The sequence below is a fragment of the Athene noctua genome, chromosome 2 (assembly GCF_965140245.1).
Source record: "Athene noctua chromosome 2, bAthNoc1.hap1.1, whole genome shotgun sequence".
Lineage (NCBI taxonomy): Eukaryota > Metazoa > Chordata > Aves > Strigiformes > Strigidae > Athene > Athene noctua.
This window is the reverse complement of record NC_134038.1, coordinates 11823256-11839500: the sequence shown is the minus strand read 5'-3', so window position 1 is coordinate 11839500 and position 16245 is coordinate 11823256. Positions and strand designations below refer to the sequence as shown.

The 16245-nt window shown below is 46.8% G+C and overlaps 1 long non-coding RNA gene across 6 annotated transcripts in view; it reads left to right on the top strand.

Moving 5' to 3' along the window:
- The first annotated feature begins 11124 nt into the window (after positions 1–11124).
- Positions 11125–16245, top strand: part of LOC141957265 (uncharacterized) — a 78619-nt gene continuing 73498 nt past the window's right edge. For 5 of the 6 annotated variants that reach the window (XR_012633092.1, XR_012633095.1, XR_012633093.1 and 2 more), the window contains exon 1: positions 11125–11240. This is a non-coding gene — a long non-coding RNA (uncharacterized LOC141957265). The remainder of the gene's footprint in view (positions 11241–16245) is intronic. The other variant, XR_012633096.1, reaches the window with a different exon arrangement.

Here is a 16245-nt window from a genome sequence, read left to right as displayed (position 1 = left end):
AAGACTGCTTTTGAGAAACTGATGTTGAAGTACCTAAAACCAAGTAAAAATCTAGAAAATATAGTGAGGATACTGGATCAGACAGCAAAGATGACCTTCCACCCTCAGTTTCTTTCAGGGCTTTTTCACCATTCCACACTTTACTAATTTACTTTTAGGCTACACATTAAACAGGAATAGAGGAGTAACCTGACTCAAAAGGATGTAATAAGGTACATTGCAAGCATTATGCTATAAGCCATGTTCCATGTACATACAAGTTTCGGAGAGAAATCAAATGTCACCTGTTAGTTTTTGATGAACCTGAAAAAAGATAATTTTGCCTTGGACTGGGCTGGGTTTTCAACAGTAAACATCACCACCATATAACATTTGCAACCTAGCTTTCAAATGTTAGACTTTTTATATTGTATAAATGCGATGGACAAGAGAGGGAAAAGGAGGTTTTTCTTTTTACTTTTATCAACCAAGTATTTTCATAGACAGAGATTTTACAAAAAAATCAATCAGACTAATAGTTCACCATGAATTTGCTGCAGACATTATGATTCACAATGGATTCAGACAAGAAAAGACATATTATTTTGATAAATTGTACTGTTTCGTAATATTAATTTGATCTGCAAAATTCCTCTCATCTGGGGTAAAGCAGATTTTTCTTTGGGCAAAAGTAAAATCTTATTATGTGTTATCGTTCATCATTATGGTAAAGAGTAAGATAATATTGTATTGTGCCTAGACTTTTACACTTTGAGAGAATGTAAAAGGCTATATGAATATCTTATGAAGTGATTGCAAAATAAAATTGACATGAAAGTGATTCAGCTATGTAACATATTATTCCCTCCCTGTAAAATTGAATTCTTACTGAAAAACACTTTCCTCCTTTTGCATTTGTGAAAGAGAAAAAAATGAGTCTCCTGCCCTTATGGAACAATACAGCATTTTCCCATGTTTTACAGGGACAAAAGTATTCATCAGCATCTGTACTTTTATTCAAAATTTAATTTTTGACGCTTGATTAAAACGAATCCACCCCTTCCCCATTCATTTCAGCATGCTGCCTTAAAACGGAGACCCAAGTGTGACACCCAAACCAGTGAACACACACTACAAAAGCATTAATGGAGCTTCAGGGCCCAAAAAATCACCAGATATTTATGACCTGCTTAGAAGCTGGAGCAAAATATCTGGTCGACAAGGTGACTGCCACGGAGGTCTGTGCAACTGCACCGTGTTGCCTGGTCATGGGAGTTCCCCCATCCAACTCATTTTGAGACTACTTTTTCTTGAAATCAGTGGCCAAATTCTCATTAATGTCATGCACTCCTGTTTGGGAATGCTACATGCCAGAAGATTTTAAGCTCAGTTGATGTTTCCATGAAGTTACTCTGTAAATGTGCCTGTTGCTGGCCCTCGGGGAGCTTGCTCGGAGGAACAGTAAATCCCACCGAAGACTGCTGGCTCCTAGAACAGACACACCACATCCAGACGATGCAAAGTGCTGATCCAGTGTGAACTCACTTTGTCGGTTCAAATCTCTTTAAAACGCTTTGAATAGAAAGCTCTGTCCTGCCAGACGTTATGGCAAATCTGGTATCCTACTGCAGCCGCTCTAAAATCATCATGAGCACCCCATAGTGTACAGATCAGTGATAATGTTGTTGATAGGAATCATATTGATCTTGCTGGGTGCTCCAGCCATGCATGTTTTCAATTTTGTGACCATGAGGCCACCACAACTTATTTACTCAGTAATTTAATTGGGTCTGTCTAAATTAGCTCTCAGTTCATACCTTCCTTTGTCTTGGTGTGCATTGGGAGCAAAATCTCAAAATCTCGGCCTCTTCACAAAGTACCACACAAACCACAAAACACTTACTGTCTCCAGCAGGGCCAGGATTACAACCTTAATTTTGCAATCTTCTTTAATCTTCTCTTAATTAATTTAATTCTGATATCATCATCCAGATTGCCCCATTCATTTAGCATCACAGCATCTATCTCCTCATTCTCACTGGAAGGCTTTGGTAACTTTGCAAATGTTGCAGCTCTATCTCCCATTCCTACCTTTTGATCTTTACTAACAACCTTCTTTTAAATGTCTGCTGAGCTCAGCCTTTTATCAGGCAAAGCACTCCACCCTCCCTGGTAGAGGGGGCACTGCTCTGATTAACGTAGGCACAAGGAGCTGATTTTCTACCGTCTGCCTCTCGAGGTGATCCTGCTGGCCTGTCCTGGCTCTGCAGGCAGCTTTAAAACCAGTTCAGCCAAATCCAATTTAAAACTGAAGGGCAGACAGGATTTCATAAAGTTTTATGGCCCGTTCCAGTTGTAGCTAATTTCAGGACGTGCATTGTCTCTGCTGGGGGGTTTCTTCTGGTAACATCCTTGGGTGTACAGTTCTGGTGGGGGTGGGAAAATGCAGTAACCCACAGACTGCAGCAGGCAGTTTAGGTTGAAAAGTATATAATCCATCTGTGCTGTTGTTCCATTTACTTTGGTTTATGAAATGAGCTCAGCTGATGACTCTTCTTTTTTTTTTTTTTCTTAGCCACACAAAAATTCCATGCTGTTGCCATATGTACAGTTAATAGCATCGTCTCAGTATAGAGAAGTTGTTCCCTCTTCTCCTTGGCCTTAGTGTGACTGTGGCTCAGCTGGTGTGAAGAAGGGACCCAGTAAAGAGGACAGGTATTGCAGCTGGGTCAGGGCGAGAGAAGCCCAGAGGTCATGGTGCAGACTTGTGGGACTTGTACCGGCACGCCTCACTGGCCCTCAGTCCATCCCATACCACTGGAACAAAAATACTTATTCTAGTATAATCTCTGCCTAGGTGGAAAAAATTCATATTAGCATGACTATGCCCATACTACACTACTCTAATTCATTGGATTTTTAAAAATGTGTAAATCCTGTGATGAGCTCTTGAAAATGCTGAGGCGTTAGGCTCTGGAGTTACACAGTAATATCCCCTGTGCCATACATGATCCAGCTTTTTGGTTCCCTCAGTAAACGGCTGGTGATTTATCTCTATACTGAGCTACCTCCTGCTGACAGTGGACCATGGTGGAACAGCTGGCATGCTGGATACCCTCATCCCCTTCATCACAGACTCACAGGTGGGTTGAGGTTGGAAGGGGCCTCTGGAGATCATCTGGTCCACCCCCCTGCTCAAGCAGGGCCACCTTGAACAGGCTACCCAGGACCACGACCTTTTGACTATGAGCATGGCTTCTGAATATCTCCAAGGACGGAGATTCCACAACCTCCCTGTGCCAGTGCTCAGTGATCAACATCCTGGTCATGATTGCTTTGCAGGGTGGGTCTTATTGTTACACATGATTTAACGCAGAGTATGCCAATTTTCAGAGCTGCTGAGCAGGTCCCATAGTTGTCTCCGAGCATGGTTGGGGATGCTCATTGCTTTTAAAGATCAGGCAAAAAAACTGCTGCGGTTTTCCTCTCTTGAAGCTGTAACGATTTCTGGCTGAAAAGATAGCAGAGAAAGGATAAACCTGGGGTACAGACAGATACAAGTGCAGTGCCTGCCCTCTGCCATTTTTTTTCAGGGTAACTTTAAACTCTGATGCACTCTGGCTCCCTGGCGAGGCACGTTTTCAGAAGCTCTCAGATGTCAGTGGATGCAAAGCTCAGCTGAAACTGAGCACAAATGGAAAATCCTGTCCTTCGGTCTCTCCTGGCACATCAAGGTTTTGCTTTGACCTCTTTAAAATTTACCTGCTCTGCCTTCATTTTCTTACTTTCCTTCACTTGTATCTGTTGGGATCATTTGGCTATAAGACAAACCATCCAAACAGATGGGCATGGCTTCACTGTCATGAGGTAGGAAAAAAAAAATAACATCCCCAAACTCTGAGGGCAGAGACTGGACACTGGCAGGAAGGCATGTAACAGCACACAGCATCTGTATGGTGCTGGTTTTCTGGAGAGATAGTCTATTTATGCAATGCTTTTCATATAACACATACCTTCTCTACCCATCATTGCTGAGGTGAAGCTATGCAGCATGACAATAAACTAAGGTGCTCTGCCTAGTAGTGGAAAGGTCTTTTCCCAGCACATATTACTGTTTGCTTAGATGGGTGGCTAAAAACGGTGTGTTGATTTTAACGAAGATTGATAGTCAACACAAATATGCCACCTGCCTCGCTTCTCTGCTGGACGCTCAGCAGACAGCCTGGCAAACCTTAAACAATGGGATCGCCTGTTGATTTGGGGATTAAAAACTATCTGTGGAAGAGCACGCTGAGAAAATGCGCTGAGAGCTGCTGTTGAAGGGGCTAATTCACAGTCTAGTCAAGTAGCTTCATAACCATGTCTATCATGAAAATTTGTTATCAGCATACTGTTTGAATCACAGATCAATGCACACTGATTTTGGCAAATCTAATTAGATTTGATGGGGAAGAACATGTTTGCATTTTTTAGGCTCTGTAGTTCCCATCTCTTTACGTGTAATTTCATTTTTGATTTGTTTAACAGTGATGAAGGGTTGTGAATCATGATACTGCGGAGATGTTAGCCATGGTTACCCCACTCGCTCAGCCTACCCTGTCTGTCACCCTATGCTGAGAATGAGAGCCTGGGAGCCGAGACTCCAGTGCCTCCCAGTTACACCAGCCAGAAGTCAATGTGTGCTCCCTGTATGGCCACAGGCAAGATATTTTACATATCTGCACCTCAGTTTATGTATCTGTGAACTTGGATATAGCATATATATTCATCTTGGGGGTGTTATAATACTTCATTGATCCCTACTACTTCTAAACTGTTTCCATTTCTTCTCCTTCCATGGCACAACACAAAATTAATTATCATCATTTGAGATGTGGAGGGGGCACAGCCTACTGCTTATCTACCTTTGTGAGTACTGTGGCTGCTCTGATTTCAATTTTTGCCTGTAATATGCAATTGATTAGATCTCTTCTTAGTACAGCGAGGATACCAGCTACATAGGTGTCCATCGTGAGGTCAGGGCTTAAATGGGACTCTGGGACTAAACCAGTGAGCCAGTGAGCAGCTTATGACAGATATCCACACCAGATACTTCTCCCTCCCCCCATAGGTCTTTCCTACAGTGCCTGTGGAGTTTATTTAGCAGCTGTTAACCAGTTTGCCTATATTCATATTCCCATCCCAGGGAATATAGCATAGGGAATGTAGCATAGGAGCAGCAGCATCGTGGCTATGAAATGGGCTTCCAACTCCCAGGACAGTGTCCTGCTCCAGTGAACGCCTTTACCTCTGACACGGGAGATGGGAAGAAAGAGGCCAGCACAGGACAAAGGCTGAGATGGCTCATTACACCCAGGGTGCAGCCACTGTCTGGGTGGCAAAGAGATGCAAAGGAGGGTGTTGAACCAGGTCTCCCACTTCTTAGGGAGGTGCTGGATCGTTCTATGAAATGTGGGCAGTGGTGCCACTGTCACCAGCTGTGCTAAAAAGAACACAAGTCTCCCAACTGCCTCCTAGGGAGATCCCAGCCCTGCAGCCACAACCCAGCCAGCCTGAGCCCCCAGAGGACCCAGCCCCAATGCCTGCCTCATGGCTGCGCTCACACAGGCACTGCGGGCAACGTCCATAAAGAAGCACTTTGGAAAGGTTAAACTTTAAACATGAGTGCGTAGACAGCAACTGGGTGTAGGAGGAGAGGGACACCAGCTCCAGCGTGGGTTTCACACCGGCCCCTGCTCCCATCCTGCTGCTGGAGGAGCACTGTGTGTTGCCCCCGAGCACAAGTCACACCTTAACTGTGTCAACACGCCTGTCATGACATTTCATGGGCTTCCAGTGTCACTCTCCCTTGAAAATCGCTCACATGAACGTTGTTTATTTGTTATAGATGGAGAGATTAGCGTAAAGGCTAAAAAAAGAAAGTAAACAAAACGGGAAGGACCCTGGGGATACCACAGTGTTGTATGCCAGCTTGGCTGGTCCAACCTGTTTATAATGTCTAACATAATCACGGGTGCCAAAGAATAACCGACAAGTTAAACAGTTTCCTCTTTGCAGCAACGGGATCTTTTAGTGAGAAGGGCAGGGCCCCTGCTGTTTTCCCAGGAGCCGAACACTTCAGAAACAGGAAAGCAGCCACGAAGCTCTCCAAAGGTGGGTGGTGTTTTACCTGCTTAGTGTGTCTTCTGCTGCTGTTAAGACATATAGTCCTCATGTGGGCACTGCCGGGTGCACAGGGCTCTCCTGGTCTCCTCCTCTCTTCACAGGGCTCTCGGAACCCAAACCAATGTACCTTGGATCTCTGCATGCCCACAGCTGGGTACCTCCAGTCACTTCTCAAGCTGAGCATGTCCTGGTGGATGACCCCTCGGTGTGCCATTCTTAGTGTGGGACATCTCCCTATTGGCATTGGCTTCAGTGGCCTTGCGCTGTCTCCTGTGACCAGACTACTACTCTTACCTCTCATCTGACCATGTCTTCATGTCCTGGGTTTTCTATCCTGGCTGACAGCCTCACTTTCCACTTCTTCTCCCAGGCTTGCAACTTCTGTAGCGATCTTTCAACCTTCACACAAAACAAACAAACTTGTCTCCAAGGACTTGGTCAGTCCCTTTCTCAGGGGCTTCCTTGGGAAATCTGTCTGGGACCCGGAGGGTGCTTGAATTCTGTCTTCTTTTGCTCACAACATTTGTTTTTTCACTACTGATGCTAAACCTCCAGCTCCCAGGTTTGTGAACTCTCCCCCAAACTCAAGCATAGCCCTCTCTGGATCTACTTTCCATCCTGTCAGTCCATCATAGATTTAGTAATGCAGACACTTGGTTTCACTTTATTCCACTGCTTTCTTGTTTCTTAAATCGCATTCAAGCTAATCGTCTTAACTCACCATAATCTCAAATGGAGTTTCTGCACCTCTCTGCCCTACTAGTTCAGTCTGCACACTCAGAAAGGCATAACTTTAAAATGTCCTATTTCATTTCCTTTTGCTATTCCACAAATTTGGGGAGTATATGGAGCATCTGAGTCACATGGTCCCATAGTTGGGCCATCAGTGACAAGTCTGTTATTTCCCTGCTTCATATCAACCCTGCATAACCTCTTTCTCTGCTCTGGATTCACAGTTAAGCAACCCTGAATGAGAGCCTTAAGAAAACTCCCACTCCTTAGAAGATGTTCCCAATTATTTGCCAAGCATCTTCCCTACAGTCTTTCAGAGAAAGATGAATCATATAGTTTTGGGGCTCTAGCAAAACTGAATCCAGCTTCATTAACATAGCTGTGTTACAAAATGGATCATTTCTGTTTCCTTTATCCTGTCTCTGTGCTTAATACAGTCGTCAGGAAAGGCACCAGCCTGCATTTATGGATAATCTGTATGAAGAAGAAAAGGACGGGCAAAAATTTAGCAACATAATTATATTGGAAGAAAATGACATAAATTCTGGGGAGTGAAACTGGCGTTGACGATGGTGTAATTTGCTCCCACAACTCTCAATGAGGACATTTCTTATACACCTGAGTAGCCACCGTACTACTCTAACACCTTCCCTCTCTCTATTCTTCCTCTTCCATTCAACACAGAAGGCAGTGGAAGTCTTTCCAGCAGCTTCAGAAAGTTTCCAGTGTTTGTTCCTGCTCTATTCCTGCCACCCGCTCCTGGCTCTTAGAGCTTTGTCCCTACCAAAATCACAGGTGAGTCACCGTCACCTTGAGATGGATCACTGTCTGGGGACAGGTATGCATTTTCATTAGATTAATTCAAGTCCTTAAATTAAAAGCCTGGGGAAGAGAAATAAATTATGTTAAGCACCATTGTTTTATACCTTTATTTCATCACAAAATGAACATGGTATTGGTAAATACAGCAGGGAGGTGTGTGTAAGGGTGAGGAGAAAAGCCAGTTGTGTCAAATCGTAACACCTGCTGCAGAACAAATGGGTGTACACTGGCTTTGAATACATTCTGGATGGAAATTAGGTGGTTTCTAAACTTCAGAGAAAAAAAGTTCCAAGATAATATCCAGGAAGGTGAAGTGAGGACAAGACACTGATGCTCGCCTCGATGCCTTTATGGTCAGGCTGATGTGAAATGATGGCTTCTAGTAGGAGAGGAGGAGATGCAATGACCCAGCCCTTTCTTCTCAGCATCTGAGATGACTTGGGTTTTTGGACAGTTCTAGAATTAACCTGGAACAAACTTAATCCCTGGATGAGGGAAGGTATAATTATTGCTATGATTACACATTCTCAGCTGCTTTTTCTGCTCTGCTTCTCCATAACCCACGTTTGGAGGGGGATGTGCAGTGATTTATCCCAGCCTTCGCTGCACCTACTTGCCCTGGCTGAGGACACTTCACTTTCCAGCTGCCTATGGTCACCACCTGGAGACTGTCACCTCCGCGCTGTGATAACCGCAGGGAGCACGTCACAGCTCTTGTTGGCTCCACTGGTGTTTCACCTAACTTGGCCAGCTTTGCCTGACACGGATTAAGAAGCACTTGTGTGATCCCTGCAGCTGGCAAAGCTGGTGGGGCCACAGACGGAGAGCAATAACAGAGTGCTGGAGGGCAGAAGCATTCAGCTGGCACAGCCTTGTTACAGCCTGACCCCTGATCTTTGCCTCAGATCTTCTTTTGGCCTCGAAAGAGCGCTCTGCGTCATTTGGCCTTGACTTTGCAGTGTTTGACTTGCAGGGGTGAACTTAGAGCAATGCAATTGCCTCGCGTAATTGTGCTAAGCTGTCATAAAGATGTTTATACACAAGTGCTTTATTGATATGGACTGAGTATACTCAGGCCGTAATACCAGATGATTTTTAGAGTACAACCACTAGAAAGGCTGCAGTGCTGAGCAATACAAACACAGGACATACTCTACAACCCTGTGGAAAGGGGATCTTTGTGTTAGCTCCTGCAGTGAGAGATCCTGGGTGTGATGAATATGGTGGGACCCCCATGACTGCTGAGCTTCTAGCCATGCTGTTGCCGGGGAAATGCTTGGTGGTCACCTACCACCCCCCTGCCACCCCCTGGAAAGGGGTACAGTATAAAGGATGGCTTGTGTATTTTTATGAGGTCTGGAACTTGACTTCCAAACCCCAGGGCTGCTTCATGGTGGATGGGAGCAGCATATCCTTCTGCCACAGGTTGCAGAGGTCCTGGATAAGCTCGTGTGATTGTAGTCTGACTTCCCTGTGTGTAAACAGGCTGATAAATGCTTTCACTCTCTTTTCTCATTATGTTTTCCTGGCTTCCTTATGCTGGGAATTGTACATGGAGATAACTGTCTCTCATCACGGCACACAGAGCTGTGTTCACGGCTGTGCTGCTGGTGCTGGTAACACATAGGCAAGTCTGTGATGTTGGGAAAAACAGTATTAATTTGATCTGATGTTTAATAGCAGATTCCGTGTGTTTTGCCAAGGAAGGAAAGGAGTCCTAAGGAGAAAGGAATGAAAACTCAATTTTCAGGGCTATTTGATACATATTTCTCTCCTGCTCTGGCAGCCAGGAGTTGTGAAAGAGCCATCGGGGCCCCATTTAAGGGCAATACCCATGCGGAGCCAGAGTAATAGCTTTATGCCACCACTTCTCCCAAACTCTGGAGCAGGAACGGGCTTGGAGAAAAAAATAGTTCAGGCTGTTCCAGCACTTGTGTTATTTTCAGCTGATAAAATGGTCCTTGGTCTCACGAATAACTGTAGATTTTGGTCTTTCTCCCAAGTTCACTGAGCTCAAGAGGTCATTTATTTAGGATTGGTCCCCATCCAGCTGGAGGAGTACAGCCTGAAGCGATCTCCTCCAGCCCTCTTGTGCGGCAGCAGGTTTCTGAAGCGCGTGTGGCACAAAGACCTTCAATCTGCCTGATCAGGAGGGCTCTCGTCTCCCTTTCTGCGAACATGCAAAGCCTCTTTGTCCAACCCAGTGTTGTATCTTGCTCAAACTGCAGCACCGCAGAATTGCAGTTTGGCTCAAGCCACATTTTACAGCATTATCTTATACCTTTTGCACTGGCATTTGCTTCTCCTGTAATGACTGGGTTGTTCTTGCAGATCAACTTCTTATTGCAATATTCAAAGCATTGTAGGGGAGTTGGGAGAGTATTTACTAATTGAATGAAACAGCATGTGCTATCCACATTTTCAATATTGCTTTTCAAATCTCACTGTGCTGGATCTAGACTTACCCTATGCGGAGGCTGATTAGTCTTACGTGGCAAAGGCAGCTCCCAGACCAGGCACCACAACTCATGCTGGCGCTAACAGGTATTCAGGTTGTACACACCGCAGCAAAGACACCGCGCTGTTGCAGAGGTGTCGGCACAGCAGGATTTCAGGTTCCCTCCTGGAAAGAAGCAAAAATAGTACGAGGGAAAAAAAATCACATGGCATCGAAGCTTCTGCTTCATTTCTGTTCCAGCCTGGAATCGGGGAGGATACTTTTTTTTTTTAATTTTTTATTTTTTTTTTTTTAAAAAAAAGGAAAATAAAGCTTGTTTTGTCCATATACAGGAGATTTGCTTTTGTTTTAGTGTTTCACCGATCTGCAGCCTGGTCTGTATTTTTGATGTTGTTTTTTCCAGCACTTAGACGACCGCGAAGCTACTTTCTTTACTTGTATGTGGGATGCTTGTATCCTTCTCTCCTGTGATGGTTTGGAGACACCCGTGGCATTTCAGCACTTGCACCCGGGGACAACGGGGTGTTTATTTCAATCTACGGTTTCCATTAGCAAGCAAACTCGCGGCGTTCGGGACAGACGGGACCGGAGGCACCTTTTCGCGTTAAAGGCTGCGGGGGACAAGCAGCGCAGGCTCCGCTCCCAGATTCCCCCATTCGTCGGGCAGGAAGCTGATCCCGTTCTTCCGCGGCGTGTGCCGGGAGGAGCGGGCCACCGCGCACGGGACGGGGCCCCGCAGCCTGCCCGCGCACGCTGCGCGCCTCGGCGCCGGCAGCCTCCGCACCTGCGGCGCGCCCCCGGCGCCCGCGCGGGCCGTTCTTTCCGCCTTTGTGGTGTAGGGTTTCGGGGGGCGCGGGGCGGGGCCGCGGGGCCGCGCGGGGCAGGAGCGCGGGGGCGGGCGCCGCGCGCTGCCCCGGGCTGCGGCCGCCGGCGGCGGGGGGCGGTGACGTCACGGAGCCGCTCGCCAGCACAACGTTCCATTGAGGCGAGCGCGTGCTCCGGCGAGCACATGGGCAGCGGGGCCCGCGCCGCTCCGCGCCCGCCCGCGCCCCGCCGGACCCCTTCCCGCGGACGGGGGGGCGCGGTGAGTACCGGGGCTGCAGTTGACGGCGGTGGGGCGAGGGGAGGTTGGTTGCGTGTTTGTGGGCTTCCTTTTATTTTATTTATTCTTCTGATTTCCACCCTCTTTTTTTTTTCTTTCTCTCTCCTCACCCCCTTGATTTATTATCTGTGTCTCCCCGGTGGGGCTTGTAGGTCGCGGCGGAGTTTACAGCTTAGGCGCGGGGGCTCGTGCAGATGGAAGGGGGGGCGGGGGGGGGGGGAAATTGCATTTCATTTTATTTATTTATTTATTTATTTTTAAAAGCGCTGGCTGGACGGTGGGCTAAAAATAGCAATTGCGAGCCGAAATCCGTGCGGATGGGGAGGCGAAGGGCTCGGGATGCCTCCCAACGTAAATAAATGGCCGCGATAAGGGCCGGCGGTGTTTGGGGACCGGCTTTGCGCCGGAATGACACGGCTGGGTGCGCCCATCCCCCGCGCAGCCCTCCCCCACCACCCGGCTCCTCCGCCGCCCCGGCGGGGGGACATGGATGAACCCCCCCCTTGGCTCGGGGGGTATCTCGGGGCAGGGGGGGGGGGTGATGGTGGGGTTCCCCCCGGCTCGGGGCGGTGGGTGGTTGGTTGCGTCCTCAGCAACTGCGCGGAAGATGCGCGCTGTGCGCAGGCCGGGGCGCGGAGGTGCGTGCGGAGCAGGCCTGCTGCTGCCTGCGGGCGGTTTGCGGGGTGAATTAAGCTTTTAATCTGCAGAGCTGAACTGTTTTGCTCGGTCCGTCGTTAATATGGGCAATCTAGTTTTAATCTGGGTAGCACGAGGGCCTGAGGAATAAAAAGGGAAGATTCTTCAGAGGCTCCAAAGGCCATTTTTTACAAAGGGCTTTTTAGGCCGTATTTTCCTTAAAGAGCTGTGGAGTTTTCAAGTACAACTTGAATAGGCCGCATTTTATATTTATATATATATATAATATTGAAATGTTTTCATTGACAGGGTGCTTTAGGACTCCGGTCTCGATCTTTCAGACTGTTGGTTGCTGCATCTTAAAATACTGTGCGATGAAATCCCAGCAGAACTGATAATTTTATCTGGAAGATGCTGGAGGCCTTCAGTGAGATCTTTTTAATCGCATTCGTGTTGACAAGTTTAGACATGTTTGCCTGTCCACGTATCTGGTCAGACACAGTGAGTCGTGAACCCCACGCTAGTTCCTTTTTCCCAATATGTTAAAAAGTAGACATTGTTTAAGTAATTGATTTGGAACAAAAGAGCTTTTCTGGGGGTATGTTAGAATGTATTAGCTATTGCTGACTGCGAAGAGCACAATATATTATGTACAAGTTATGGTTCATATGAAATGGGAGCATTTATTTTTTAATCGAGCAGAAGTACAATCTCACTAATGTCAGTTTGTGCCAACTGGCCTGGATTATCGTAAGAGCACTTGTATGTTGTAAAATACGAGGATATTAAAAAAACCTAGCTCTGAAGTGTTGACATCACTGTAAGAGATAAGGATACAGTCGGATACTTGGTCCTGTCTCAGAAACATCCCGTTTCCTTTCTATTGTGATTTTAAAAATTATTTAATAAATATGTGTGTTTTCTAAGCACGTGGACCACTCAGATGCTCTTTTGTGCTAGGTGCTGCATATCGCTCATAAATGCCAGTTCACACCCCAGGGAGTTTCAAGCGATCTTATATATACATTGCATTATTTTAAAAATTCACCTCTAACTTTATTTTTTTTCCTCTCTCTTTTCTGTCTCTCATAGCATTAAATCATGAGTCTGGCTTACAGCTAGCTTAGCATTGTTATAATTCTGATGGATCTCACTGTGCCCTTCTGTATTTTAAGCTCTATTAGGGTAATCAGTTGTACAGGTGCAGTTTATCAGCCAATGGGAATGCCTCTGTACCTGTGAAGAGTAAAATATACTGTACATCTGTGTGTCTAGCATCCCTGGGAGAGGGACTGTGCTCGTCTGACAGCACGGGAGCAGCGAGAGCAGTGCCCAGCTCTCTGCCTCTGCAAAGCCTGAAGGATTCTGCACCCTTCGCATCTGCACCCTGATGTCCACACGTCAGCTATTCTGCAATAGCGAAAATAAGGAAGGGTTTAGGCCTGCCACTGCTGAAAGGCCCATCTGTTGCAGAAACGAATTTGTGTATTTGAATTAGTTTGTAAAGTGGAACATTGGCTCCCTGGGTGAATGTGCATGCATGGAATATAACTTCGGTGGGAGCTAACGGCTTTCAGAGACGATGGCGAGTTGTGTCTCCTGACTGCGCAGCGCGTGTGTGCAGCTCTGCAGTCACCGTGTGCTCTCTGCCCCTGCTGAACCAAAGCTTATGTTTTGGTTTAATTAAGAACTTAATCAGCTAAATTTGGAGTTTATGCTTAATTCTTTGCAAGATTCAAGCCATATCTTCCTGTTTTTAATCAGAATGCTTTACAAAGACAGCTTGTGCTTCCTGGCTGTATGTATTTTGCTAACTTTTATACAAGGAATTACTGGCAGGGGAAGCGACCCATAGTGATGATGTGGAGCAAGGCTAGGGGAGAAAAAATTGTATATCTATATGCTTTTAAGATGTCGGTGCATCTTGTGTTCATTTGTCACCTTTTAGTTGAAGATACTTAGTGGGTTATTACAGCATCACTCTTTTTCTACAGGCCTCTTTCTTCAGGCTTTCTCTGTAATTACAGTTGCAGCTCTGCTATGAATTGCAAGGTAGGGCTTACAAGTATGACACCTTATTAAAAAAATAGATTTTTTTTTTTTTTTCCCATCGGTTATGCAGACAACAGCACCGGCAGGCCATGGGCAGGGGAAATGCTGGTTTTTGTGACCTGGGAGGTGTTTCTGCTGTTTGCAGGAATACTGGGGGTTAGTCTTTTGCTTCCAGTATATGAATTTAGCAAAGGCTGGTGTCAGGAACCCGTGGTGTGGTGCCCTGCAGCTTGGAGCAGTGCACTGCAGCTGTATATACATCAGTTAAGGAATGGAAGTGGGTCTGTCAGAGCCTCAGGGGAGCCTCTGTGCTGATCAGGGCATTACTGGTAGAGAGGCCGAGGTGGCCGGCACATTGCCCCGACTCCCTGCTGCTGGCCAAGGGGATGGTGGTGTGATCAGAGGTCATGCTTTGTGAGCCAGATAGGGTGCAGGGCTGCAAACTGAACTAGCGGAGAGGAAGGTGCATACCTGGTCAGGAAGCTTTTGCCTGTTTGCCGCAAGGTGATACAGATCTTATTTTGAAGCATGGTGTGTTATTTTCTGTCTCCTCGCTGGCTGGTGGCTTTAGTACTGAACACCTGCATAGTTCCTGGCGAGATTTATGAAGAGTGAGGTGGGAATAAAGACATAATCTGTCTCTTGCACCTATTAGCACTTCATATAGGGCACGTTTTGCCTCATCACAGCTGCATCTGTTCCTGAACTGGTCCTTCATCTTATGTAGCAAAGTGCTTAGTGCCCTGGCAAGCAATACCACTGTACATCTGCACAGGATTTATTTGTACCTAGAGATGCCGTGCCTGCCATTTGCTTGTTGGCACAGTTCAGTGAAGGACAGCATTTTTTTGGAGTTACTAGTGTTGCGATAAAGCAGTGTTCCTGAGTCTTTCTTCAGTTCTCTCTCTGGCAGATGCCAGAGGTTGTTTAGTACAAGGCTTGCTGGTGGTGCTTTTTTCCCGTTGCTCGAAGGGTGACAGATGAGAAGCAGCAAGATGGTTACCTGGTGCGTGAGCTCCGCTCAGTCAGCGACAGCAGTCTGCAGGGTGACACAAACACCGGGACCAGCCAGGCGTACGGAGCAGTCTGGATGGTTCGCAAGCATCCAGACCTGTGTGATCTAAAAGCCTGTTAATGCATCTTTGATGGTATGATTCCTTATGTGAATTCAAGGTATGGATGTGACTATCAGTGTGGATTTGTATCCTGCAAATCAGGGGCTGATTGATCATCATCCAGGGTTTCCAGGCAGGTTTGTCCCACCCACTCTGATGCCTGTGCTGTCACATCTTCATGCTATCGATACCTTATATTTCTCAGCAGATACTACGGTTGCATCCCCCATCGCCTCAAAGGAAAAGTGTGCTGGTATAACACATCAGGCAGTACTGGGCTCTTGAATGCAGCAGTGACAGGCAGAGCTAGTACCAATGCCTGGTAGATAATTCAAATTAGAAATGATGGCACAGGTCTTCAATGGCAAGGGTGATTAGCCACTGGAAGAAACTGCCGAGAGAAGGGGAAGATTCTTTCTCTCAGTCATGTCTGTCTATTGTAGTTTGAGCCTGGAGGGCAACTGAGCACCATGCAGCCCTTCTCTCCCCCCTTTTCCCCAAGCACTGGGAAGGAGAAAATGAAGCAAAAGGCTCAGGAATCAAGATAAGGATGGGGGTGGCGGGGGGGTGGTGGTGGTGGGGGGGGGGGGGGGTGGCTCACCCATTATGGTCACAGGCAAAAGATAACTCGTTAGAGGAAGGAAAAGAACATCACATTAATTCAAACGCTAACAAAACTGATATTTAATGGACAGAGTGGGACAGTGAGAAGTGTTACGACATCTTAAAAACACCTCTCCCGCCTCTGTTCTTCCTGAGTTCAGTTTTGTTCCTGATACCTCTACCTCCTCCCTGCAGGGGTGGGGAATGGGGGATTCCACTGCTCCTTTCTTCTTGGATGTGCATTTTTCCCTTGCTCTCACAGGAGACAGTCGTCCATGAACTTTCTCTGTTGTGAGTTCTTCCCATGGGATGCAGACATTCCTGAACTGCTCTGGCATGGGTCACCTCCATGTGTTGCAGTCCTCCCAGTGCTGAACTACAGCAGCGGGGGCTGCTTCTTTCCACAGAATCCTGGAGTCCTTCACAGGCTGCAGGTGAATCTCTGCTCCTCTGGTGGCCTCCATGGTGGTGGGGGGGGTGGCCTTGCTGTCTCACCATGGGATACAGGGGGTCTCTGCTCCAGTGCACCTCCCTACCTTCCTCCTCCTTCCTTCCACTGACGGTGGTGCTTGCATAGGTGT